The sequence below is a fragment of the Choloepus didactylus genome, chromosome X (genome assembly GCF_015220235.1).
Source record: "Choloepus didactylus isolate mChoDid1 chromosome X, mChoDid1.pri, whole genome shotgun sequence".
NCBI lineage: Eukaryota > Metazoa > Chordata > Mammalia > Pilosa > Megalonychidae > Choloepus > Choloepus didactylus.
This window is the reverse complement of record NC_051334.1, coordinates 90,986,587-91,012,958: the sequence shown is the minus strand read 5'-3', so window position 1 is coordinate 91,012,958 and position 26,372 is coordinate 90,986,587. Positions and strand designations below refer to the sequence as shown.

The window sequence follows — 26,372 nt, the reverse complement described above, 5'->3', positions numbered from 1 at the left end:
AATCCATTTCTGGTGTTTTGCATGGCAACTCTAGCAAACCGGAGTAGATTTTGGTACTAGAGAAGTGGAGTGCTGCTGAGTTTGCAAATAACAACCATGTTGGAACAGCTTTTTAAATGGATAATGGAAGATTCTGGAAGAATTGTGAGGCACTTGATAGAAAAGGCCTAGATGGCTTTGAAGAGACTGTTGGTAGAAATATGGACTGTAAAGATAGCTCTAATGAGACCTTGGACAGAAATGTTGAATTTGTCATTGCAAACTGGAAGAAAGGTGATCCTTGTTTTAAAGTGGCAGAGAATTTGGCAAAATTGAGTCCTGTTGCTGGATGGAAGGCAGCATTTGAAGGTGACGAACTGGGATACTTAGCTGAAGAAATTTTGAAATTAAATATCAAAAGTGCAGCCTGGTTTCTCCTTGCAGCTTATAGTAAAATGCGAGAGGAGAGGGATAAGTGGAGAATTGAACTCTTGGGTACAAAGAAACCAGAAATTGATGGTTTGAAAGATTCTAGGCTTTCAGAAAGTGGGACCCCAGTGGATGGTGAATCCCATGAGGATTTAACCAAACATGGAACACGACTGCCATTTCAGTACAAACTAGGATGGGAGATGGAGTTATCCAGAAAGGATTTGTGCAAAGTCATATTGTCTGACAGTTGTGACCCCTGTATGTTGCATGTAAATTTTTTTGTGAGGTATGAATAGATGGAACCATTGCCAGCCTGGACTGAAAGGGACAGAAATGGGACTGAAGGAAAAATTTCTTCAGAAATGGCAGAACCATGGAAGCCAAGGTTTGAAGCCCAGAAATCTCAGGCAAGGAATGCAGAGCAACCCGTGCATGTGGAAAGGGTGAGTATGCTCCAGAATCAGAGGGCAGGCATTCTGCCTTGATGTTCAGGAAGAGTGCTGCCACCCCAGGCCTCAGAGAAGGTGGAGTACATTCCCCAGAGATTGGGGGGAGGCTGGCCACCACTACACTGTTTGGAGAGGGAAGAGATTCTGCCCTGGGGATGCAGACTTCACGTGGCACAATGATGCTTGAGGAGGTTGGGGCTGAGAAGAAAGTGGTCTTCCCAGTGCATGGGTATACTGGAGCACTCACCAGCATTTGGAGAGAAAAGGGCTGCAACAAAGGCCCTTGGAAGGGGTTGGACTCCTGCTTTCTCAAGCCCCAAGGGTAAAATGTCATTCAATAAATGACTCTCAGACTGAAAACTAATAAAGTTTGCCCTGAGAGTTTTAGGAATTGTTTTGATCCTGTGACTCCTGTTTTCCTTTCAATTTCTCACTTTGGCAATGGGAACATTTATATAAGAAGCAAATAACTTTTTCTGGGTATCACAGGTTCACAACCAGAAGAGAGTGTTGCCTTAATACAAACCATGCCAGTAAATGATTTTGATAAGATTTTGTACTTATCTATATCGTGATGGAATGAATGTATTTTTGCATTTGGAAAGATCATGTCTTTTTGGGGTTCAAGGTATGGAATGCACTGGTTTGAATATATTATGTCCCCTCAAAAGCCATGTTTTTTAATGCAATCTTGTGGGGACAGACTTATTAGACTTTTGATTAGGGTGGAAACTTTTGATTGTGTGTTTCCATGGAGATGTGACTCACCTAACTTTGAGTGATACCTTTGATTAAATTATTTCCATAGAGGTGTGTACCCCACCCATTCAGGGTGGGTCTTGATTAGTTCACTGGACTACTTAAGAGAGCTCAAGAATGGGGGCAAGATGGCAGAGTGGTGAGGTGTGGGTATTAGTTAATTCTCCAGGGCAATGGGTAGAAAGCCAGGAACTGTGTGGACTGGACACGGCATAGCAATTTGACTTTTGGCATACTTCATACAACACTCATGAACACGTGGAACAGCTGAGATCAGCAAAATCTGTAAGTTCTCACAGCCAGGAGACCCACACCCCTCCCTGCCAGGCACAGTCCCATGGGAGGAGGGGCAGTCAGTGCTGAGAACCAGGAGGGAGAACTACAGTTGCAGATCTGGAGTTTGGGTGAACATAACATGGAGAGGGGCAGGGCTCAAAGAGAATCAGGCACATATGCAAACAGAATCAGGCACATATGCAAATCCAGAGGTCAAGGATCCTTGTCTGAAGAGCCAGTTTCTCTGCTTTCTTGACTGTTCCTTAATGGCCCTCAACTCTTTGTCTCTTAGCATTACAATAGCCTGTTAGATCTGCAAGGACTGTAAATAGTTCATACTGAGCACTTCTTTTTCTTTTTCCTTTTTTAAATATCTTTTTCTAAAGCAATTATTCTAAGAAGACCATTACAGAGAGCCTCAAAGACTTGCAATTTGGGCCCAGGCAAGAGCAGAGCTAAGATAGCTCTGAGGGACAAAGCAATAAGTCTAGTGGCAGAGAAAATTTGCTAAACACCATAACTTCCCAAGAAAAGGGGGGCATGGCCAAGGTCCAGTGGCAGCCCTCCTTTTGGGAACTCAGAACCCAGGGGCTGGAATTCAGAAACCAGCTTCAGTCAGCCACACCCCCGACAGGGTCAGGGTCACCAGGAGAACTAATGGCTCCACGCATCCTTACATTGGTGGGGTAACTGTGGGCTGGCAAGCACCACCTGCTGGACAGCAAAGGAGAAGCATAGACTCTAAAGGCCGCACAGGAGGGTCTCATTCTCAAGGAAACTCCATAACCTCCTCCTGAGGCCTGGGCCTCTCTGGACTGGGAAAACCTGACTGGGGTTGACCACATCTGAGGAGATCATCACACAAGGTTACATAGAGGCAGGGTAAGAAACAGAAAAACTAGAGCTGAAAATCTCTGATCAACTAAACAAAATCTACGTTAAAGGTCTGGAATAGGCTGAACTGAACACCAAGGATTAGAGAACAAAGCCAACCAACAAGAAAACCTTAGGTAAAAGAGTGAAAACATGATCCAGAATAAACTAATCAAGAATTCAGATACCTAGACAGCTTACGATAATGAGCCATACTAGGAAACACGAAAATATGGACCAGCCAAAGGAACAAACTAATAGTTCAACTGAGACACAGGAGTTGAAGTAATTATTGGTAAATAAATTGAATGAAATGAAGGAAGAACTAATTGGAGATGCTCAAACAAAGCTAAATCAATTAAAAAATCAAGTCAATGAACTGAGGAAAGACATAGCAAAAGAGATGAAGGATATAAGGAGGACACTGGAGGACCACAAGGAAGACTTCCTAAACTTGAAAAAGCAAATGGCAGAACTTATGGGAATGAAGGGCATAATGGAGGAGATGAAAAAGATAATAGAGGGATACAACAGTAGATTTGAACAGGCAGAAGAAAGGATCAGTGAATTGGAAGACCAGACATCTGAATTCACACATATGAAAGAAGAGATGACAAAAAGAATGGAAAAATATGAGCAGGGTATTAGGGAGCTGAGTGATAGAATGAAATGCACAAATACACATGTTATGGGTGTCCCAGTGGGAGAACAGAGGGGAAAGGTGGCAGAAAGAGTAATAGAAGAAATAATCACTGAAAATTTCCCAACTCTTATGAAAGACAGAAAATTAGAGATTCAGGAAGTATAGCACACCCCAAACAGAACAGACTCCAATAGACGTACTCCAAGACACTTACTGATCATACTGTCCAATGTCAAATACAAAGAGAGAACTCTGAAAGCAGCAAGAGAAAAGCAATCCATCACATACAAGGGAAGCATGATAAGACCATGTATAGATTTCTCTGGAGAAACCATGGAGGTGAGAAGACAATGGTATGATATATTTAAGATACTGAAAGAAGGACTGCCAGCCAGGAATTCTATATTCGACTAAGCTGTCCTTCAATAATGAAGGAGAGATTAAAATATTTCCAGAAAAACACAATGAGAGAGTTCATGAATAAGAGACAAGTGCTGCAAGAAATACTAAAAGGAGTGCTACAGGCTGATAGGAAAAGACAGGAGAAATAGGTTTGGAGAAGAGTATAGAAATGAAGATTATCAAGAAGGGTAAAAAGAGGAAGAGTGAAAAATAAGACATGACATAAAAAAAAAGACAAAATGATAGATGAAAGTACTTCCCTTATAGTAAAGACACTAAATGTTAATGAATTAAACTCCCCAATAAAAAGACACAGACTGGCAGAATGGATTAAAAAACAGGACCCACCTATATGCTGTCTACAAGAAACTCACCTTAGACACAAGGACAAAAATAGGCTGAAAGCGAAAGGGTGGAAAAAGATATTTTGTGCAAACAACAACCAGAAAAAAGTGGGAGTAGCTATATTAATATCAAATTAGACTTCAGGTATAAAACAATTAAAAGAGACAAAGAAAGACCCTATATACTAATAAAAGGGTCATGATATGTCATCAAGAAAACATAACAATCATAAATATTTATGCACCAAGCCTGAGTGCCCCAAAATTCCTGAGGCAAACACTGAGAACACTGAAAGGAGAAGTAAATAACTCCACAATAATAGTTGAAGACTTCAATACACTGCTCTCATCAATGGATAGCACATCTAGACAGAGGATCAACAAGAAATGGAGATGTTGAATTGTATGATAAATGAACCAGACTCATCATACATTTATAGAACACTATATGCCACAAAGCAGGATACATGTTTTTCTGAAGTGTTCATGGAACATCCTCTAGGACAGACCACATGCTGGGTCACAAAGCAAGTCTCAACAAATTTAAAAATATTGATATTATACAAAACACTTTCTCAGACCATAAGTTGGAAACAAATAACAGGCAGAAGATTGTAAAATTCACAAATATATGGAGACTAAACAACACACTCTTAGAAAACCAGTGGGTAAAGGAAGAAATTACAAGAGAAATTAGTAAATACCTCTAAGCAAATGACAATGAAAACACAAAATACCAAAGCTTATGGAATGCAGCAAAGGCAGTGCTCAGAGGGAAATTTATTGCCCTAAATGCCTATATTAATAGAGAAGAGAGAGCAAAAATTGAGGAATTAACTGTCCACTTGGAAGAACTAGAGAAAGAACAGCAAATAAACCCCAAAGCAAACAGAAGGAAAGAAATAACAAAGATTAGAGCAGAAATAAATGAAACTGAGAACAGGAAAACATTAGAGAGAACCAACAAAACCAGAAGCTGGTTCTTCAAGAAAATCAACAAAATTGATGGACCTCTAGCTAGACTAACAAAAAAAAAAAAAAAAAAAAAAAGAGAACTCAAGAGCCAACACAGATGCTTACACTTGGAGATGCTTGGAGATGTAGACAGAAGGACGTTTGAAGATGCTAAGCTAAAAGGCGACACCCCGAGTTTGCCTGGAGAAGCTAAGAGAGGTCCCCCAGATGCTTAGAAATGCACAGGAGCTGAGAGAGAGGACCCCAGAGACATTTTGGGGAAAGCCGTTTTGAAACACAACCCAGGAGCAAAGGACCAGCAGAGAGGCCAGGCATGTGCCCTCCCAGTTGACAGAGGTGTTCCAGATGCCATCAGCTATTCTTCAGTGAAGGTGTTCTCTAGATGCCTTAGTATGGACACGTTTATGGCCTTAGAACTGTAAATTTGTAACCTAATAAATCCCCTTTATAAATTCCAATCCATTTCTGGTATTTTGCATAATGGCAGCTCTAGTAAACCAGAACAAAGAGCATTCTCCAGCTCCATATTCTGGCTAAGAATCAGATACATGCTAAAAATTAATATAACACTTAAGGTGTTTCAAACAAACTCTACATTTGAGAACAATTGTACATTTCTGCCCCTCAAAAAAAGAATGGAATGGCAAGATTTTAGATGTGGTTTTACAAAGCACGTGAAATGCCTAAATATTTCTATTCATAAAGTTAAAAAAGGAGGTCACTAACATAGGCTTAAAACCATGTAAGTTGCTTCAAATTGCAGAATGGGGCAAATACACTGTGAATAAGTTATATTTCTGTTGACCTTATGATGCTTAAAGATATGAAAAATACTATACAGGAATAATGTAGGTTCCCCCATCTCTATATGCTATTGTTTCAAAATTTCAGATTTAAAATTGCTTTTTAATCACAATATTGTTTGTTAATAAAAATTTAGAATAGGAATTTGAATTCCAAGACTTGAAATAACCTTATCATTGAAGCCACCTTTGTCTCAGTTTATCCCTCAAATCCAAATTAGAAAAAAGGAATGAAACAGTTTTAAATTTGTGAACAAATTATTATAACCCTATATATCATCCAATTAGAAGTAGAAAGAGTGGCACAAAAGTTTCAATCTAATCTGTCCCTTCAGTTGTCCTTAATGAAAATCTAAATATATGTATACAAAATTGTATAAAGTCATTTTCCTCAAAGGGACTACAGCTAGCTAATTACTCTGTTGATCACCTTATAAACTGTTAGGCCTTGTTTTGAAATGTAATATTTTGTTCATGGAGAAAGTTATTTTTAATTCATTGAATTGAGAATTTTAATTCTAGAAACTAAATTTTGTGCTGTATTGATACAGAACAATCATGAAATGTCACAAAAGTCTCTCCATTCTAAGTAGACTATCATTTATATATAAGTAAAGAAACAAGAAAGATGGCTTCAGATGGAAATTCTTGGGGAAACCTAAACTCTTTCAGGGTGGAGGTATTAAGATTGCCAGTATAAGATGTACTACTTTGTTCATACACCTTTTGCCTGGGGATAAAGTGTTCATGTAGGAGAATTTTATCCTTTATGTAGATAGTTTCATATATCTTGAACTCAGAAGAATACCTCAAATCCTTTTGATATTACTGAATAGCATACATACATAAACAATGTTCACCATTCAGATATTTTTTGTCTTATATTATCTTACTTATTCAAACTAGATTGTGATTAATGGGATTGGTATCTGATGCTGAATTTATTCAGACCAATGAACACAGATGACTCAAGGGAGTACAATATCCTGCCAAGTAATAGAAAAAACCCAATATGCATAAAACAAATACAAGACTCCATGCTTTAGCCGAAGGATGCAACTACCTGTGTAATAACAGCAGCAGAAACTATTTCTCATATGGCTGCGTAGGCTGTATGTTATATCTAATCTCAAATGTAGCTTACTGGTTTGCCTTTTTTAAAACCAAGATTGGATATTTTCTTTGTAAAAAAAGTAAGTCTAATGATAATGGCTTGATTAATGCTTTCAACAGTGCAAAAAAAAAAAACCGTTAAATTAAAATAATTTTTTTGTTTAAAATTTACAAAAAAAGGGCATTTCTTGACTAAATGAAATATCAGTTCTGAGCATTATCACCTATCCAACCCTTTCTTATCTGGAACTTTTCTCTGTCCTACTGTTTTTCAGGGTCAGAGGAAACTTTAGTCCCTCTCTCATTACTTCAGAGTTGGATTTATGTGAAGACCAAGGGGGCTGTGAAATAAGGAACACTAGAAGTGCTGCCTTATCCTAAAACGTGATTTTAATCTTGATGATGACTGAAGCCTTGTAATTACTGATTCACTCTTCCCTCTTCACAGAAAGGGCAGGCGGTATGCAGGAGTGGATGGAGGGACTGCCAGGAGAGATGCAGGTAAGGAAGACAGTGAAGTTTGTTTGCCTTAGGATTTTGGCTAGAGTTGTCTCTATATACACTCTAAAGGAGGGTCACATAGAAAGGGGGTAGGAATGGCCTTTCCTGCTAATTCCAAGATGAATTTTCAAGACTTACTATATGATAGTACTGCGTTAAACATTGCACAATGTAAAGAAGTTTCAGGAGAAAAGGAGACAAATAGTTATTGAATTACTGCTGTGTATCAAACCCTTTGTGAGGCTATTTACATGTATCTTCTTGAATCCCTACAACAATTCTGAAAGGTGGTATTATTACCATCATTTTACATCAGAGGAAACTGAGTCACAGAGAAGTTATAAAACCTGCACAGGAAGGCAGAGCTATTAATTGCCTGAGCCAAATTACAAATCTAAATCTATTTCACTGCAAAGCCCTATTCCGTTTAACTGCATATAATGTGTTGTTTCCATGGGTGAGATATCCAGAATTTCCAATCTAGCTGGGAAGATAAGACTAATTATATGAGAAAGTTCTTTCTAAACTATGGGATACTGGCTAAAAAGGCACCAAAGGTTGAGGTATTTTCTTTTCTTTTCCAAATAGCACTAATTAGTGGACTTGAATTCTTCATTATTATGGCCTCCTTCCTTTTGGCCAGTTTGATCTGACCCAATGAAGTCTTAAGCCCACCAAGATGTTTAGGGAACATTGAAGGGGAGGACTGAATGGAATGCCATGAGGTCCCTGGTTTCCTGTTGAACTCACTGAGAAAAATGCAGACCATACCTCCCTTTTGTCAAGAACTCAGTCCCTTAATAAGTCTGAGTAGGCAAAGAATTTACAGAAGAAATGGACAAGGAAATTCAAAGGCATCAAGAACCCTCTCTTTCTTAATTTTTAAATAAGCAGTATAACTATAACTTAAAACATAAAGCTGCCCAACAACCTTTTTCAAAGAGCAAAATGATCTAATTTCAATGCACTGCTCACTTGAAAGTAGAAGTAAGCTTTACTGAGTCTGTAACAGACAGAGGAACTAAAGTTCCTTTTGACTCTGGAAAAGTCTATTCAAAGAAAAGTATTGGATAAGAAAGGGCTGGATAGATGAAGTTCTTCAGAAATAGTATTTCATCTGGTCAAGAAAAGCCTTTTTAATCCAGAAAATGACATGACTGTATTTTCACCTTTTGTAGGTGAACAACATCCCCACACAGTCTTATCAAAATACATACCTAGAGAGGTGTTATCAGTTTAATAAATGACAGATTTGGCCAAATGTTCAAAGCCACAGAGTTGAAACACCTACTGCTACCTTAGTTTCCTATGGCTGATTTCAACCTCCCCTGCTTAGCTCTCAAGATCCTGTATAATGAGGACCTTGCTCTATCTACCTCTCTAAAAATATGCAGCTGCTTCTTCCCCAGATCAGGATGACTTTATTCCTCCTAAACACATCATGCCCTAGACCCCAGTGTTTTTTCCCGTTTGTTCCCTGTCTCCACTGATGCATTTCTAACCTATTCATCTAGGTCCACGCCCTCGGTAAAACCCTCCTTACAGCCTCCAGCCTCTTCCAGCCTCCTCCTTTGGCATCCTACAGTGTATATCACTGTTTGGTGCTGAATCAAATAGTACCAATATTTGCTAATCATTTCACATTTCTAGTTAGTTGATAAACCACCTGATGGTAGGGACTAGGCTTTTTGCTCTGTCTCCTCACATAGTGCACAACACAGGGCTAGACACAAAGTAGATACTCAACACCCATTGATTCCACATTTTTTTAAAAAAATTAGCACCCCCAAAGTGCTTTTTCTAATTTTTGATTTTAATATTTTCATTTTGGAATAATTTAAATGTACAAAAAGTTGCAAATATGATACCGAGAGTCCCCATATAGTCCTCACACAGGTTCCCCTATTAACATGCCACATCACAGAGGTACTCACGTCACTGTTAAAGAAACTTCAAGTCCTGGGTTACAAAATGGCTCCCAGGAAAGGAGACACACAAGGTAGACACCCTATACCGATGCAGTCAGACTTCAAGATTGTGCAGCGTGGAGAATTGAAAAAGAGGCCTAAACTCTGACCAATGATTTTCAGACAAGTTTTGTCCTGCCACAATGTTCCAATAAGCTGCTAGAATAAAACTTGCCTAACAATTGCCATTTCCCATCTTTTGTTGGACTATAAACCCCCAATGCCCCTTACTGCTTTGGAACACCTGCTTTTACTTGGTATTGCCTAATTTGCAAATTGTTATACTGATAATAAACTCTCTTCTTTCTATTTGTAGTAGCAGTTCTTCTAACAGTACAGTACCATTAACTAAACTCCAGGCTTATTCAGATTTCACCAGGTTTTCCACTAATGTCCTTTATCTGTCCCAGCATCCAATTCAGGATACCACATTTGCATTTAGTCATCATGTCTCCTTAGTCTCCTCTGGCCTGTGGCAGTTTCTCAGACTTTTCTTGTTTCCCATGACCTTGAGAGTTTTGAGTAATGGCTAGGTATTTTGCAGAATGCTCCCTATTTCAGGGTTGGCTGATGTTTTTCTCATGATTTGACTGGAGATATGGGTTTTGGGGAAGAATATCACAGAGGATAAGTGCCATTCTCATTACATATCAAGGGGCACATGGAATCAACATGTCTTATCAATGTGATATTAACCTTGATTTGTTGGTTAAGGTAGTGTCTACCTGCTTTTTCTACCACAAAATGACTATTTTTCCCCTTTCCATATTCTTTGGAAGCAAGCCAGCAAGTCCACTCCACACTCAAGTGGGCTAAGCGACCTTTTAAAAACTATTGCCATATACTGGAAGTCTTTCAATAGGGAATCAGACAATACTTTCTAGTGACCCTGGGAAGTTTGAGAAAGGCCAGATGGCTATAATCAGCAACCTGTGAAAACTTATTCAAAAGCAATATACATTAGTCTTTGAGGCTGACTGAGCTGGATTTCTCACAGTTCAACTGTTTTCTAGGAATATGTCTTTAGAAGAAATTCCCTGGATTTAATATCTCATACATCAAATTAGCTTGATGGTTTCTCCAAATGGGTTGAAGAAAACTCCATCTCTTGGTGGAGTTTGTAAGTTTTAGCTGCCTTTTCCAATGACAGATATCTCTGCCACCCTTGCAATATGAATTCCTGTGGAATATACCGTATAGCTACAGATACTGCACCTACTAAGGATGAATGCAAAGAGATATTGTTGATTACTGTTCACACACAGATTTTCCACTATCTCCAGTAGCAAAATAAGTCCTTATACTTTAAAATACTATTTGGAAACCCTAGAATGAAGCTGATCTGAAGATAGAGCCCTCAGAAATCTCAAGAGCCACTGCTAGTGTGCTAATGTATACCATGGTAAGGAGACAACAGATGCTCTAAACAAAGTACCGAGGGATTGAAGCTCAAAAGTTTCACAAGATTTAGAACATCTAGCTTCAAAGAAGCTATAGACTTATCCAGCAGAGTGAGATACTTTGAAGTATCAGAAGTTGCTGGGCAAATAAAAGGAAATATGCGACACAGAATCCACTTTAGGATGTGCTAGCAATGGACTGCAAAATTCTTTATTGTAGCAGGCCCCACTGCATTGCACCCAATGTAATCTTACCATAAATTTTAATATAATAATTATTATTTATTAAGAGCTTACTATGGACCAGGCACTGTGCTAAACCCTTATATGCTTATCTTATTTAGTCCTCATGGTAATCTTATGAGGCTTGTGCTATTGGTTTCATTCCAGATTCACAGATGAGGAAATTAATGCTCAGATGGATTAAGAAACTTGCTCCAAATCACACACTTGCTCAAGATCGGTCAGATTAAAAAGCACTGCTTAAACAGAAAGCATATCAACTAACAAAATAATACACTACCATGCTTGTTGTCTCATGCTAATTAGACTGTCAACTTAATGAAGGCTCCTTGAGTGCAGATATGACTCATAATTCTTTTGTATTATTCCTAATGCCAAAGTTTTTCCTGAAGTAAGAACAAGAAAGCCTTCTGATAATTTTAAGGGTTTTACACACAAGGTAGAAGGCTTTGCCACATGATCCCTTCCATCCTTTCCCACTCAGAGGTTCTATGATAATGAAATAAGTAAGCATGCCAGAATCACTTGAAGCTTCCTGAAACTTTAAGATTTGATAATAAAAAGTTAGTGTGAAGAAGCAATGATTCATATGAATTTCATTAACTTTTTAAAAAGAAAGCTATATCTCCATTTGAAACAGTTTTCACATATTTGAACAAATAAAGTGTGAAGTTAAGAACATTCCAAAGTGCTTTCATAACATGGTCAGTCACTTGTGGCCATAGGCAGCTAGAGGAAATGAGTGACTAGAGGGAAATAAGAAGAGATGCTTTATTTTCTGGCATTTTAGGGGTTGCCCTTAAAGAAAAATCCTTCCTGGAAACAAACAACAACTGTTATAATCCAGTACATATGTGCTAGTCTAACATATGTGGACTTTCTGTTTCCAAAGTTTCAGGCTAAGGTTGCACTAAGAATTTAAAAATAAACAAACAAATTCATTTCAATCCCCCCCCCCCGCCCCCTCTCTAGTTACTATCAATCATCATCACATCTTATTTAGATGTCAATCCTCTTTAGGAGAACTTAGTCATAATAGAATGAAGATAATTTGATTGGCTATAATGACCATGAAAAGTTATAAAATGATGGTGATTTTATAGTCAGTGAAGATGTTCTCCAGCTTGCCACTGTCTCTATGCAACAAATTCTGACAGTAAGGAAACCTAGCTAGACAAACTATGTCTGCTAAAGTCTACACTTCCTGCATATGCTACAGGACTTCAAATTCTGGTCAGACAGATTCTCCTAGCAGCATTTCCATATAAGGATAAGCAAAAACCGAAAAATCCTCAAACAGGGTGTGAGGTCACAGGGCAGACATATGAGAACCAAATACGGTAGCTAAACTCTCCAGCTCACAATAGATACATTTTTAAAAAGGCTTTAACCCTCCAACTCCAAACTCTCAGTTACTGAATCACAAGAAAGGTAATAAGCAATTAATTTGCTCTTTTTATTGTTAACAGAATGACAAATATGATCCAGCCTGCCATGTATTACATTAACTCTTCCTTTCTCTTCATTTTGTGTTCTATTGCAGGAAAGCCCACTATGAAATGTGCTGCTAGAATGGACACAATAAACAATAGGGTATTGCATCTGAATAAATGAATTAGTTCAATCTGCCCAATACAGAAGGAAATACAGATTTACCAAGTACCCCATGAGAACAGCTTCACCCCCATAGTAGAAAGGCACTATCTTACACAGGAACCAGGAAAAATATCCAGAGAAGTTACATCGTTTGGCACAAAGAACTCCTGAGGGGATCCATGTCTTCCACGTGAACTCCAGGGTAGGTAGAACAAGACCGCGACTGCTGGCCCATGGCCATGAAGAAAAGACAATTTCCCCTATTTCCCCCAACCAAAACCACTGGTTAAGAGCAAATGAAGATATTCTCTCTTTCCAAAGACCAAAGAGTGTTTAATTTTTATGAGCATTTTATTATCATATGGCTTAGCAATTTTTGAAGGCTGTTGATTCAGTCAAGTCAAAAATCAGAAGCATTTCAATAGCATGCAAGAGCCATGGAAAGGTTCATGCTCCTTGATTGAGTAATTTCATTTCTTTCTATCTTTTGATTTTTTTTTCTTTATTAGAGAAGTTGTAGGTTTATAGAACATTCCTACATAAAATACAGAATTCCCATATACCACCCCACCACCAACACCTTGCAGTGGTGTGGAACATTTGTTACAATGGATGATAGCAACATTTTAATAATTGCACTATTAAATTCCATGGTTAAACTTAAGATTCGTTGTGTATTGTAGTTCCATGGATTTTTAAATTTTTTTTACTCTATTACCATATATACAATCCAACATTTCCCCCTTTCAATTGTATTTAGATATATATTTCAGTAAAATTATTTTATTCTGTTACCATATATACAACCTAATATTTCCCCCTTTTAATCATATTTAGATATATATTTCAGTGCTGTTAATTGCATTCACAATGTTGTGCTACCATCACCACCATCCATCATCAAAATATTTCCTCATTCAAAATAGGAACCCTGTACATTTTAAGCCTTAACTTCCCATAGGCTACCCTGGTAACCTGTATTCTAGATTCTGGCTCTGAGTTTGCTTATTCTAATTGTTTCAAATCAGTGAGATCATAAAATATTTGTCCTTTTGTTTCTGGCTTATTTCAGTCAACATGGTGTGTTCAAGGTTCATCCATGTTGTTGCATGTATTTGGGCTTCATTCTTTTTCATGGCTGAATAATATTCCATTGTGCCGGTTGGAATGTATTATGTCCCCCAGAAAAAGCCATATTCTTTGGTGCAATCTTGTGGGGCAGACAGAATAGTGGGGATTAAGTTGGAATGTTTGGATTAGGTTGTTTGCATGGAGGTGTGCCCCACCCAGCTGTGGGAGGTGACTCTGGTGGGATACTCCCATGGAGGTGTGGCCCCACCCATTCGGGGTGGGCCTTGATCAGTGAACCCATATAAATGAGCTGGCTCAAGGAGAGCAAACGCAGTGCAGCTGTGAGTGATGTTATTTGAAGAGGAGCAAGTTTGCTAGAGAGGAATGTCCTGGGAGAAGCCATTTTGAAACCAGAACTTTGGAGCAGATGCCAGCCACGTGCCTTCCCAGCTAACAGAGGTTTTCCGGACGCTATTTGCCATCCTCCAGTGAAGGTACCCAATTACTGATGTGTTACTTTGGATACTTTATGGCCTTAAGACTGTAACTGTATAGCCAAATAAACCCCCTTTTTATAAAAGCCAATCCATCTCTGGTGTTTTGCATTCCGCAGCATTAGCAAACTAAAACAGATTTTGGTACCAGAGAAGTGGGGTGCTTTTGCTGCTGAGTTTGCAAATACCGAACATGTTGGAATGGCTTTTTAAATGGATAATGGGGAGTTTCTGGAAGAGTTGTGAGGAGCTTGATAGAAAAGGCCAAAACTGCTTTAAAGAGACTGTTTGTGGAAATATGGACTCTAAAGATACTTCTGACGAGGTCTTGAACAGAGATGAACTAGAAGAAAGGCGATCATTGTTTTAAAGTGGCAGAGAATTTGGCAAAATTGAGTACTGGTGTCATATGGAAGGAAAAATCTGGAAGCAACAACCTGGAATACTTAGCTGAGGAGATCTCCAAACTACATGTGGAGGATGTATCCTGGCTTCTCCTTGCAGCTTATAGTAAAATGCGAGCAGAGAGAGATAACCTTAGAAATGAACTCTTGGGTTCAAAGAAACCAGAAGCTGATGGCTTGGAAAATTATGAGCTTCCAGGGGGTGGAATCCCAGAAGCTACAGCCCAATGTGAGGATGTAACCAAACATGGAACCCAGCCGCCATTTCAGTACAAGCCAAGATTGGAGATGGAATTATCCAGAAAGGATTTGTGGAAACTCCTATTGTCTGATGGCTTTGACCCCTGTGTGCTTCATGCAAAGCCAACAGAATTTTTGCAAGAACTTTATAGACAGAGCCGCTGCCAGTCTGGACTGCAGGAGACAGACAAGGAACAAATTGCAGGAAAAATTTCTTCAAAGACAAAGCCATGGAGGTTGAGGTCTGGAGTCAAGAGGCCTTGGGCTGGGAGAGCGGAGCAGCCCACACGCATGGAAAGGGTGAGTTTGCCCCGGAGGTCGAGGGTGGGCATTCCACCTCAATGCTCTGGAAGAGTTTTCTTTTTTTTTTTTTTTTTTTTTAAATCATCATTTTATTGAGATATATTCACATACCACGCAGTCATACAAAACAAATCGTACTTTCGATTGTTTACAGTACCATTACATAGTTGTACATTCATCACCTAAATCAATCCCTGACACCTTCATTAGCACACACACAAAAATAACAAGAATAATAATTAGAGTGAAAAAGAGCAATTGAAGCAAAAAAGAACACTGGGTACCTTTGTCTGTTTGTTTCCTTCCCCTATATTTCTACTCATCCATCCATAAACTAGACAAAGTGGAGTGTGGTCCTTATGGCTTTCCCAATGCCATTGACACCCCTCATAAGCTACAATTTTATACAACTGTCTTCGAGATTCATGGATTCTGGGTTGTAGTTTGATAGTTTCAGGTATCCACCACCAGCTACCCCAATTCTTTAGAACCTAAAAAGGGTTGTCTAAAGTGTGCATAACAGTGCCCTCCAGAGTGACCTCTCGGCTCATTTTGGAATCTCTCTGCCACTGAAGCTTATTTCATTTCCTTTCACATCCCCCTTTTGGTCAAGAAGATGTTCTCCGTCCCACGATGCCGGGTCTACATTCCTCCCCGGGAGTCGTATTCTACGTTGCCAGGGAGATTCACTCCCCTGGGTGTCTGATCCCACGTAGGGGGGAGGGCAGTGATTTCACCTTTCAAGTTGGCTTAGCCAGAGAGAGAGGGCCACATCTGAGCAACAAAGAGGCATTCAGGAGGAGACTCTTAGGCACAAATATAGGAAGGCCTAGCCTCTCCTTTGCAGCAACCGTCTTCCCAAGGGTAAAACTTATGGTAGAGGGCTCAACCCATCAATCCACCAGTCCCCTATGTCTGTGGTCATGTTAGCAACCATGGAGGTGGGGTAGGCGAATACCCCTGCACTCTCCACAGGCTCCTCAAGGGGGCACTACATCTTTTTTTTTTTCCTTGTTTTTATTTCTTTTTTTTTTTTTAACTTTCCCTTCTTTTTTAAATCAACTGTATGAAAAAAAAAGTTAAAAAGAAAACAAACATACAATAAAAGAACATTTCAAAGAGACCATAACAAGGGAGTAAGAAAAAGACAACTAACCTAAGATAACTGCTTAACTTCCAACATGTTCCTACTTTACCCCAAGAAAGTTACATAATATAGCAACATTTCTGTGAACTTGTTCCTACTATATCCATCAGAATTTAACAGACCATAGTCATTTCTGGGCATCCCCAGAACGTTAAATAGCTTATCTGTTCTTCTTGGATTATTGTTCCCCCTTCCTTAATTGCTCTCTACTGCTAGTTCCCCTACATTCTACATTATAAACCATTTGTTTTACATTTTTCAAAGTTCACATAAGTGGTAGCATATAATATTTCTCTTTTTGTGCCTGGCTTATTTCGCTCAGCATTATGTCTTCAAGGTTCATCCATGTTGTCATATGTTTCACGAGATCGTTCCTTCTTACTGCCGCGTAGTATTCCATCGTGTGTATATACCACATTTTATTTATCCACTCATCTGTTGAAGGACATTTGGGTTGTTTCCATCTCTTGGCAATTGTGAATAATACTGCTATGAACATTGGCGTGCAGATATCTGTTCGTGTCACTGCTTTCCGATCTTCCGGGTATATACCGAGAAGTGCAATCGCTGGATCGAATGGTAGCTCTATATCTAGTTTTCTAAGGAACTGCCAGACTGACTTCCAGAGTGGCTGAACCATTATACAGTCCCACGAACAATGAATAAGAGTTCCAATTTCTCCACATCCCCTCCAGCATTTGTAGTTTCCTGTTTGTTTAATGGCAGCCATTCTAACCGGTGTTAGATGGTATCTCATTGTGGTCTTAATTTGCATCTCTCTAATAGCTAGTGAAGCTGAACATTTTTTCATGTGTTTCTTGGCCATTTGTATTTCCTCTTCAGAGAACTGTCTTTTCATATCTTTTGCCCATTTTATAATTGGGCTGTCTGTACTATTGTCATTGAGTTGTAGGATTTCTTTGTATATGCAAGATATCAGTCTTTTGTCAGATACATGGTTTCCAAAAATTTTTTCCCATGGAGTTGGCTGCCTCTTTACCTTTTTGAGAAATTCCTTTGAGGTGCAGAAACTTCTAAGCTTGAGGAGTTCCCATTTATCTATTTTCTCTTTTGTTGCTTGTGCTTTGGGTGTAAAGTCTAGGAAGTGGCCGCCTAATACAAGGTCTTGAAGATGTTTTCCTACATTATCTTCTAGGAGTTTTATGGTACTTTCTTTTATATTGAGATCTTTGGTCCATTTTGAGTTAATTTTTGTGTAGGGGGTGAGGTAGGGGTCCTCTTTCATTCTTTTGGATATGGATATCCAACTCTCCCAGCCCCATTTGTTGAAAAGACCATTATGGCTCAGTTCAGTGACTTTGGGGGCCTTATCAAAGATCAGTCGGCCATAGATCTGAGGGTCTATCTCTGAATTCTCAATTCGATTCCATTGATCTATATGTCTATCTTTGTGCCAGTACCATGCTGTTTTGGCAACTGTGGCTTTATAATAAGCTTCAAAGTCAGGGAGTGTAAGGCCTCCCACTTCGTTTTTCTTTTTTAGAGTGTCTTTAGCAATTCGAGGCATCTTCCCTTTCCAAATAAATTTGATAACTAGCTTTTCCAAGTCTGCAAAGTAGGTTGTTGGAATTTTGATTGGGATTGCATTGAATCTGTAGATGAGTTTGGGTAGAGTTGACATCTTAATGACATTTAGCTTTCCTATCCATGAACATGGAATATTTTTCCATCTTTTAAGGTCCCCTTCTATTTCTTTTAGTAGAGTTATGTAGTTTTCTTTGTATACTTCTTTTACATCTTTGGTTAAGTTTATTCCTAGGTACTTGATTTTTCTAGATGCTATTGAAAATGGTATCTTTTTCTTGAGTGTCTCTTCAGTTTGTTCATTTCTAGCATATAGAAACATTACTGACTTATGTGCATTAATCTTGTATCCCACTACTTTGCTAAATTTTTTTATTAGCTCTAGTAGCTGTATCGTAGATTTCTCAGGGTTTTCTAGATATAAGATCATATCATCTGCAAACAATGACAGTTTTACTTCTTCTTTTCCAATTTGGATGCCTTTTATTTTTTGTCTTGCCGGATTGCCCTGGCTAGCACTTCCAGCACAATGTTGAATAACAGTGGTGACAGCGGGCATCCTTGTCTTGTTCCTGATCTTAGAGGGAAGGCTTTCAGTCTCTCACCATTGAGTACTATGCTGGCTGTGGGTTTTTCATATATGCTCTTTATCATGTTGAGGAAGTTTCCTTCAATTCCTACCTTTTGAAGTGTTTTTATCAAAAAGGGATGTTGGATTTTGTCAAATGCTTTTTCAGCATCTATTGAGATGATCAATTGATTTTTCCCTTTCGAGTTTTTAATGTGTTGTAATACATTGAGTGTTTTTCTTATGTTGAACCATCCTTGCATGCCTGGAATGAACCTCACTTGGTCATGGTGTATGATTTTTTTAATGTGTCTTTGGATTCGATTTGCAAGTATTTTGTTGAGGATTTTTGCATCTATATTCATTAGAGAGATTGGCCGGTAGTTTTCCTTTTTGTAGCATCTTTGCCTGGTTTTGGTATTAGATTGATGTTAGCTTCATAAAATGAGTTAGGTAGTGTTCCCTTTTCTTCAATGTTTTGAAAGAGTTTGAGTAAGATTGGTGTCAGTTCTTTCTGGAAAGTTTGGTAGAATTCCCCTGTGAAGCCATCTGGCCCTGGGCATTTATTTGTGGGAAGATTTTTGATGACTGATTGGATCTCTTTGCCTGTGATGGGTTGGTTGAGGTCTTCTATTTCTTCTCTGGTCAGTCTAGGTTGTTCATATGTTTCCAGGAAATTGTCCATTTCTTCTACATTGTCCAGTTTGTTGCCATACAGTTGTTCATAATATCCTCTTATAATTTTTTTAATTTCTTCAGGATCTGCAGTTATGTCACCTTTTTCATTCATTATTTTGTTTATATGGGTCTTCTCTCTTTTTGATTTCGCCAGTCTAGCGAGGGGCTTGTCAATCTTGTTGATCTTCTCAAAGAACCAACTTTTGGTGATATTTATCCTCTCTATTGTTTTTTTGTTCTCTATGTCATTTATTTCTGCTTTAATCCTTGTTATTTCTTTTCTTCTACTTGGTTTCGCATTGGTTTGCTGTTCATTTTCTAGTTTCTTCAGTTGATCCATTAGTTCTTTGATTTTGGCTCTTTCTTCCTTTTTAATATATGCGTTTAGTGCTATAAATTTCCCCCTTAGCACTGCTTTTGCTGCATCCCATAGGTTTTGGTATGTTGTGTTCTCATTTTCATTCGTCTCTATATATTCAGCAATTTCTCTTGCTATTTCTTCTTTAACCCACTGATTGTTTAGGAGTGTGTTGTTTAACCTCCAGGTATTTGTGAATTTTCTAAGTCTCTGATGGTTATTGACTTCTAATTGTATTCCATTGTGGTCAGAGAATGTGCTTTGAATAATTTCAATCTTTTTAAATTTATTGAGGCTTGTTTTATGTCCCAGCATATGATCTATTCTGGAGAAAGTTCCATGAGCACTAGAAAAGTATGTGTATCCTGGTGATTTGGGATGTAATGTCCTGTATATGTCTGTTAAATCTAATTCATTTATCAGATTGTTTAGGTTTTCAATTTCCTTATTGGTCTTCTGTCTGGTTGATCTATCTATAGGAGAGAGTGATGTGTTGAAGTCTCCCACAATTATTGTGGAAACATCACTTGCTTCCTTTAGTTTTGCCAGTGTTTCTCTCATGTATTTTGTGGCACCTTGATTGGGTGCATAGACATTTACGATTGTTATTTCTTCTTGCTGAATTGCCCCTTTTATTAGTATGTAGTGGCCTTCTTTGTCTCTCAAAACATCCCTGCATTGGAAGTCTATTTTATCTGAGATTAATATTGCTACACCTGCTTTCTTTTGGCTGTAGCTTGCATGAAATATTTTTTTCCATCCTTTCACTCTCAGTTTCTTTGTGTCCCTGTGTCTAAGATGAGTCTCTTGTATGCAACATATTGATGGTTCATTTTTTTTGATCCATTCTGCGAATCTATATCTTTTAATTGGGGAGTTTAATCCATTTACATTCAACGTTATAACCGTGAAGGCATTTCTTGAATTGGCCATCTTATCCTTTGGTTTATGTTTGCCATATTTTTCCCTCTCTCTATTAATATCTTTATTGTGCCCATACCGAATCTCTTTAGTACTGAACCTTTCTCCAAGTCTCTCTGTCCTGTCTTTGTTTCTCTGTCTGTAGGGCTCCCTTTAGTATCTCCAGTAGGGCAGGTCTCTTGTTAGCAAATTCTCTCAGCATTTGTTTGTCTGTGAAAAATTTAAGCTCTCCCTCAAATTTGAAGGAGAGCTTTGCTGGATAAAGTATTCTTGGCTGGAAATTTTTCTCACTCAGAATTTTATATATATCGTGCCACTGCCTTCTTGCCTCCATGGTGGCTGCTGAGTAGTCACTACTTAGTCTTATGCTGTTTCCTTTGTATGTGGTGAATTGCTTTTCTCTTGCTGCTTTCAAAACTTGCTCCTTCTCTTCTGTGTTTGACAGTGTGATCAGTATATGTCTCGGAGTGGGTTTATTTGGATTTATTCTATTTGGAGTTCGCTGAGCATTTATGATTTGTGTATTTATGTTGTTTAGAAGATTTGGGAAGTTTTCCCCAACAATTTCTTTGAATACTCTTCATAGTCCTTTACCCTTTTCTTCCCCTTCTGGGACACCAATGAGTCTTATATTTGGACGTTTCATATTATCTATCATATCCCTGAGGTCCATTTCAATTTTTTCAATTTTTTTCCCCATTCTTTCTTTTATGCTTTCATTTTCCATTCTGTGATCTTCCAGGTCACCGATTCGTTGTTCAACTTCCTCTAGTCTTGTACTGTGAGTGTCCAGAGTCTTTTTAATTTGGTCAACAGTTTCTTTAATTTCCATAAGATCATCCATTTTTTTATTTAGTCTTGCAATGCCTTCTTTATGCTCTTTTAGAGTCTTCTTGATTTCCTTTATATCCCATACTATGGTCTCATTGTTCATCTTTAGTTCTTTGAGTAGCTGCTCTAGGTGCTGTGTCTCTTCTGCTCTTTTGATTTGGGTGCTTGGGCTTGGGTTATCCATATCGTCTTGTTTTTTCATATGCTTTATAATTTTCTGTTGTTTTTGGCCTCGTGGCATTTGCTGAACTTGATAGGGTTCTTTTAGGGTTTGTAGACCAATTGAAGTCCTTATCTCTAATTTATCAGATCTACAGCTTCGTGGAGTACACTTTCTCTAACTAACGAGCAGGTGGCGTCCACGAGCCACCTGTTCTCCACAAGCCAGTTCTCCCCTGCTTAGCCTTTTTGGTGAGTGGGGGAGTGAGTCTTGTGGGGCCCAATTGGTGTACCAAGCTTGCGTGTGTATTTGATGTTGCCTGCCCTGTATGTGGGGTGTGTTTCTGGGCAGTCGGGGAGGGGGGGTGGCCCTAACAATCAAATCTCCCTGGTGATCCTAGAGTTTTAAAGCTGCTGCAATAGTCTAATCCTTCAGTTCAGTCCTGCCACAGTTTGTCTCTGCCACTGACCCACAAGTCCTTGGTATTGGCGTATGGCTCCTGAGACTTGCAAGTGGGCCCCTCTTCCAGGCTGTGCACCCCAGGTCCTCTGTTGAGGGATGACTGTGCTATGTCACAGGTGAGTGCCGTCCCCCCAGGGCAGTTCTGGGCTGCTGGGCTGTGTAGGGAGGCTCCCAGTCTGCTCAAATGATGGCTGAGTGGGGCTTTGTTAATTCACACTGCTCCACCTTCCCAACTCTGGGACAATCAGCTGAGGTTGCAGGGAAGGCTAATGTCCATGCCCAGTTTTGTGGTGTGTGCCTGTTATTTGAAGCACTTCTGTCACACTGGGTTGTCTGGGGCAGCTCTGGGCTATGGGGCTGGCGATGGGCAGGAGTGTTTCCTGTCCACCAGGATGGTGGCTGTGAGCGGACACCCCCCTTTTCTTGGGAAGTTGTGGTGTTTAGTGAATTTTCTCAGCCACTGGATTATTGCCTTTTGTCTCAGAGCTCTCTTAGTTCTGCTCTTGACTTGACGTGCCCAAATTGAAAGTCTTTGAAGCTTTCTGTATTGGGCTTCTTAGAGTAATTGTTTTAGAAAAAGAAAAAAGGATTAAAAAAAAAAAAAAAAGGACCCTCCTCAGAGATCTAATGGGTTATTGAAATGCTAATAGACAAAGCAACCAGGGCCATTAAGGAAAGGTCCACAGGGCAGAGAGATCAGCTTTTCTTCAGGATTTGCATATGCGCCTCAAGGCCTGAGCTCCGCCCTTCCCCTTTCTGTCTTCACCAGAACTCCAAAAATCCTCTACTTTTATTTTGGTGTTTTTCGTGTTGTTTTTTTTTTTTCTATGCCTGTCTCCTCTCTGCTGGGCTGGCAGCTCTCAGATTCTCTGGTGTCTGGTCTCAGTCTATCTATGGTTGGAGTTTGGATCAGTAGAATGAGTTCAATAAGGGCTGCCACTGCAGTTCTCCCTTCTCCTTCCCGGAACTGACAGCCCCTCCTCCCACGGGACTGAGCCTGGCAGGGAGGGGCGCGGGTCCCCTGGCCGCAAAAACTTACAGATTTCGCTGATCTCAGCAGTTCGACATTTTCATGAGTGTTGTATGAAGTATGCCCAAAGACAGATTGCTCTGTGGTGTCCAGTACACGCAGTTCCTGGCTTTCTACCTACTTTCCTGGAGGAGTAACTAAAACATACAGCTCACCAGTCTGCCATCTTCTCTGGAAGAGTTTTGCCACCCGAGGTCCCAAAGAGGGTGGAGCACATTCCCAGGGAATTGGAGAGAGCCTGGCTGCCACCACACTGTTCTGAAGGGGTTGAGCGTGTGCCCTGGAGATGGAAGGGAATCCGGGAGCTGCCCCGATGTTTGAGGAGGGTGGGGCCGAGAAGGTGGTCTCCCCAATGTGTGGGTATGTTGGAGCACTCACCTAAGCGTTTGGAGAGGAAAGAGCCGCCGAAAAGGCCCTTAGGAAGGGTTAGGCTCCCTCTCTCTCAAGCCCCAAGGATGCAACGTTGTTCTATAAATGACTCTCAGACTTTGAAATCTAATGGAGTTTGTCCTGCAGGTTTTAGGAACTGTTTTGGTCCTGTTAACCCTGTTTTCCTTACTGTTTCTCCTTATGGCAATGGGAATGTTTATCCTATGAATGTCCCTCCTTTGTATATTGGAAGCATATAACTTGTTCTAAGTCCACAGATCCAAGGCTAAAGGAGAATTTTGCCTTAAGACCCACCACGCCTGTAATTGATTTTGATGGGATCTTGTACTTAACTTTAGTTACTGAAATGGTTTAAGTTTTTGTGATATTGTGATGAAATGAATGTATTTTGTATTTGGAAAGAATATGTTTTTCTGGGGTTCAGGGGGTGGAATGTGCCGGTTGGAATGTATTATGTCCCCCAGAAAAAGCCATATTCTTTGGTGCAACCTTGTGGGGCAGACAGAATAGTGGGGATTAAGTTGGAATGTTTGGATTAGGTTGTTTGCATGGAGGTGTGCCCCACCCAGCTGTGGGAGGTGACTCTGGTGGGATACTCCCATGGAGGTGTGGCCCCACCCATTCGGGGTGGGCCTTTATCAGTGAAGCCATATAAATGAGCTGGCTCAAGGAGAGCAAACGCAGTGCAGCTGTGAGTGATGTTATTTGAAGAGGAGCAAGCTTGCTAGAGAGGAATGTCCTGGGAGAAGCCATTTTGAAACCAGAACTTTGGAGCAGATGCCAGCCACGTGCCTTCCCAGCTAACAGAGGTTTTCCGGACACTATTTGCCATCCTCCAGTGAAGGTACCCAATTACTGATGTGTTACTTTGGATACTTTATGGCCTTAAGACTGTAACTGTATAGCCAAATAAACCTCCTTTTTATAAAAGCCAATCCATCTCTGGTGTTTTGCATTCCGCAGCATTAGCAAACTAAAACATCCATTGTATGCATATACCACATTTATTTATCCATTCATTGGTTGATGGACATCTTGGGTGCTTCCATCTTTTGGTAATTGTGAATAATGTAATTGTGAATTGCATCGCTGTGCAAATATCTGTTTGAGTCCCTGCTTTAAATTCGTTTGGGTATATAACTAGTAGGTAATTTCACTTCTTACTTCCTAATTTAAGTAAAGAATCCAAAAGAGGGCAGAAGTTTTGTACCTGAAGAGGATATGCAACATTTCCGTGGAGTTTTGCTCATTTTTTTTGTAGGGGTGTAGATCAGAAGTTGCCTACATATACAACCATCCAGACTTGGTTTAGAAATGGAGTGTCACTTATTGAAAAAATGTGATAAGCACACTGAAACTGACCACTGCACAATTATTTAGCAATAAGGAAAAAATGTTTGTAATATAAAGGGTGGAAAAAGAAGTCTAAATAATCACGTATTTGCTATGATTCCAACTATGTGAAGAACTGAGTATATATTTTAAAGACTAAAACAGAGTTCAAACACAATTATTATGACTACTTAGAGATAGTGGAAGTGAGTGCTTAGCACTTTGCCCAAGTGACCAATCAAACTATGTTGGGGTCTTGAAATTATGGGAATATTTGCCCCCAAAATATTCCAGTGGTGTCATATTGCTTTAAATTATTTAAAAGTATTTTTAAAAATCAAGTCATATATATTGAGCTCCTACTGGAGGCAGCACTGTACAGTGGAAAGATTATAGACTTTGGAACATACTATAGCAGACATACTCTAATGTGACTCACCAATGATCCCCACCTCATGGTGTTCACTTCCTTGTAAATTCCCCTTCCCTGGAGTGCAGGCTAGATCTGTGACTTGCTTCCAACCAAAAGAATAAGGCAAAGATGATGGAATGTCACTCCTTTGATTATGTTATGTCATATAAGATTCTATTTTACTAGCAGGCACAGAGTAGAGTCTCACTTTCCTTAACTGACTATGAAAAAGCAAGCTGCCATGAGTATTACAACCTGAAGGAAATAAATTCTGACAACAACCACATGACCTTGAAAGTGGATCCTTCTCTAGTGGAACCTCTAGATGAGAGCTCAGTCCTGGCTGACACCTTGATTGCAATCTTGCAGAAGACCCAGCTAAGCTGTGCCAGGACTCCTAACCCTGAGACACAGTGACAAAAGAAATGTGGGCTTTTTTAAAACCTAAGTTTGTAGAAATATCTTATAAGCATACGAAACTAATACAGAACCAGAATGGCTTGGCTTCAAATCCCAGATTCTTTAACTGTGTGACTCTAAGCAATGTACTTAATCTCTCTGAATCTCAAATTCCTCATCTTTAAATTGAGAGTATCAATACATTCCTCCCAGAATTTCTGCAGAGAAAATTATAGATAACAGAAGCAATGTGTTTATCACACTGTCTGCCTTAAATTGTGCTAGATTGAGAATTCCCTAATCTAGATTACAAACCCTCTTATGGCTGAAACCTTGCCTATTTTGCTTACCATGCTGATGCCATATCAGGTGTTTTACAAATATGTGGTGAATGAATAAAGAAATGAAAATAAGTTCTCAATAAATGGTACTATTTTAAGTATACATGAAGAACTATATATGCAGAATTGAGAGAGAACCTCTGTGCTCAAGGCATTAAAAACACTGAATTACACCACAGTACATCAACCAAAACAGAGAATAGTCTTTCTGATATGGGAAGATATGTAAATGAAGAATCAGACACTGGATTTAAACATATAAAATTGCATCCACATGTGTAATAGAAGGAATGGAAAAGTGTAACATCAAACCTGTAAATTATAATATGCTACAGCATATCACTCAGGAGGATAAGGAGACTCTTTCCCTGTTTCAGGGAAGGCTTGTGGAGGCTATGAAAAAATATACCCTGACTCCCCAGAAGGGCAAATAATGCTTAAATTATATTTTATTAGTCAGTCAACTATAAGTCAAAATTTCAACTACACAGGGGGAAAAAATATAGCACTTCAGCTAAGGTAGTCTGAAAA

At 39.3% G+C, this 26,372-nt stretch overlaps 1 protein-coding gene across 10 annotated transcripts in view; it reads right to left on the bottom strand.

Annotated features, from left to right (window-relative positions):
- LOC119522870 (SH3 domain-binding glutamic acid-rich-like protein) overlaps positions 1-26,372 on the bottom strand; it is a 218,851-nt gene that overhangs the window by 138,717 nt on the left and 53,762 nt on the right. The window lies entirely within an intron of this gene.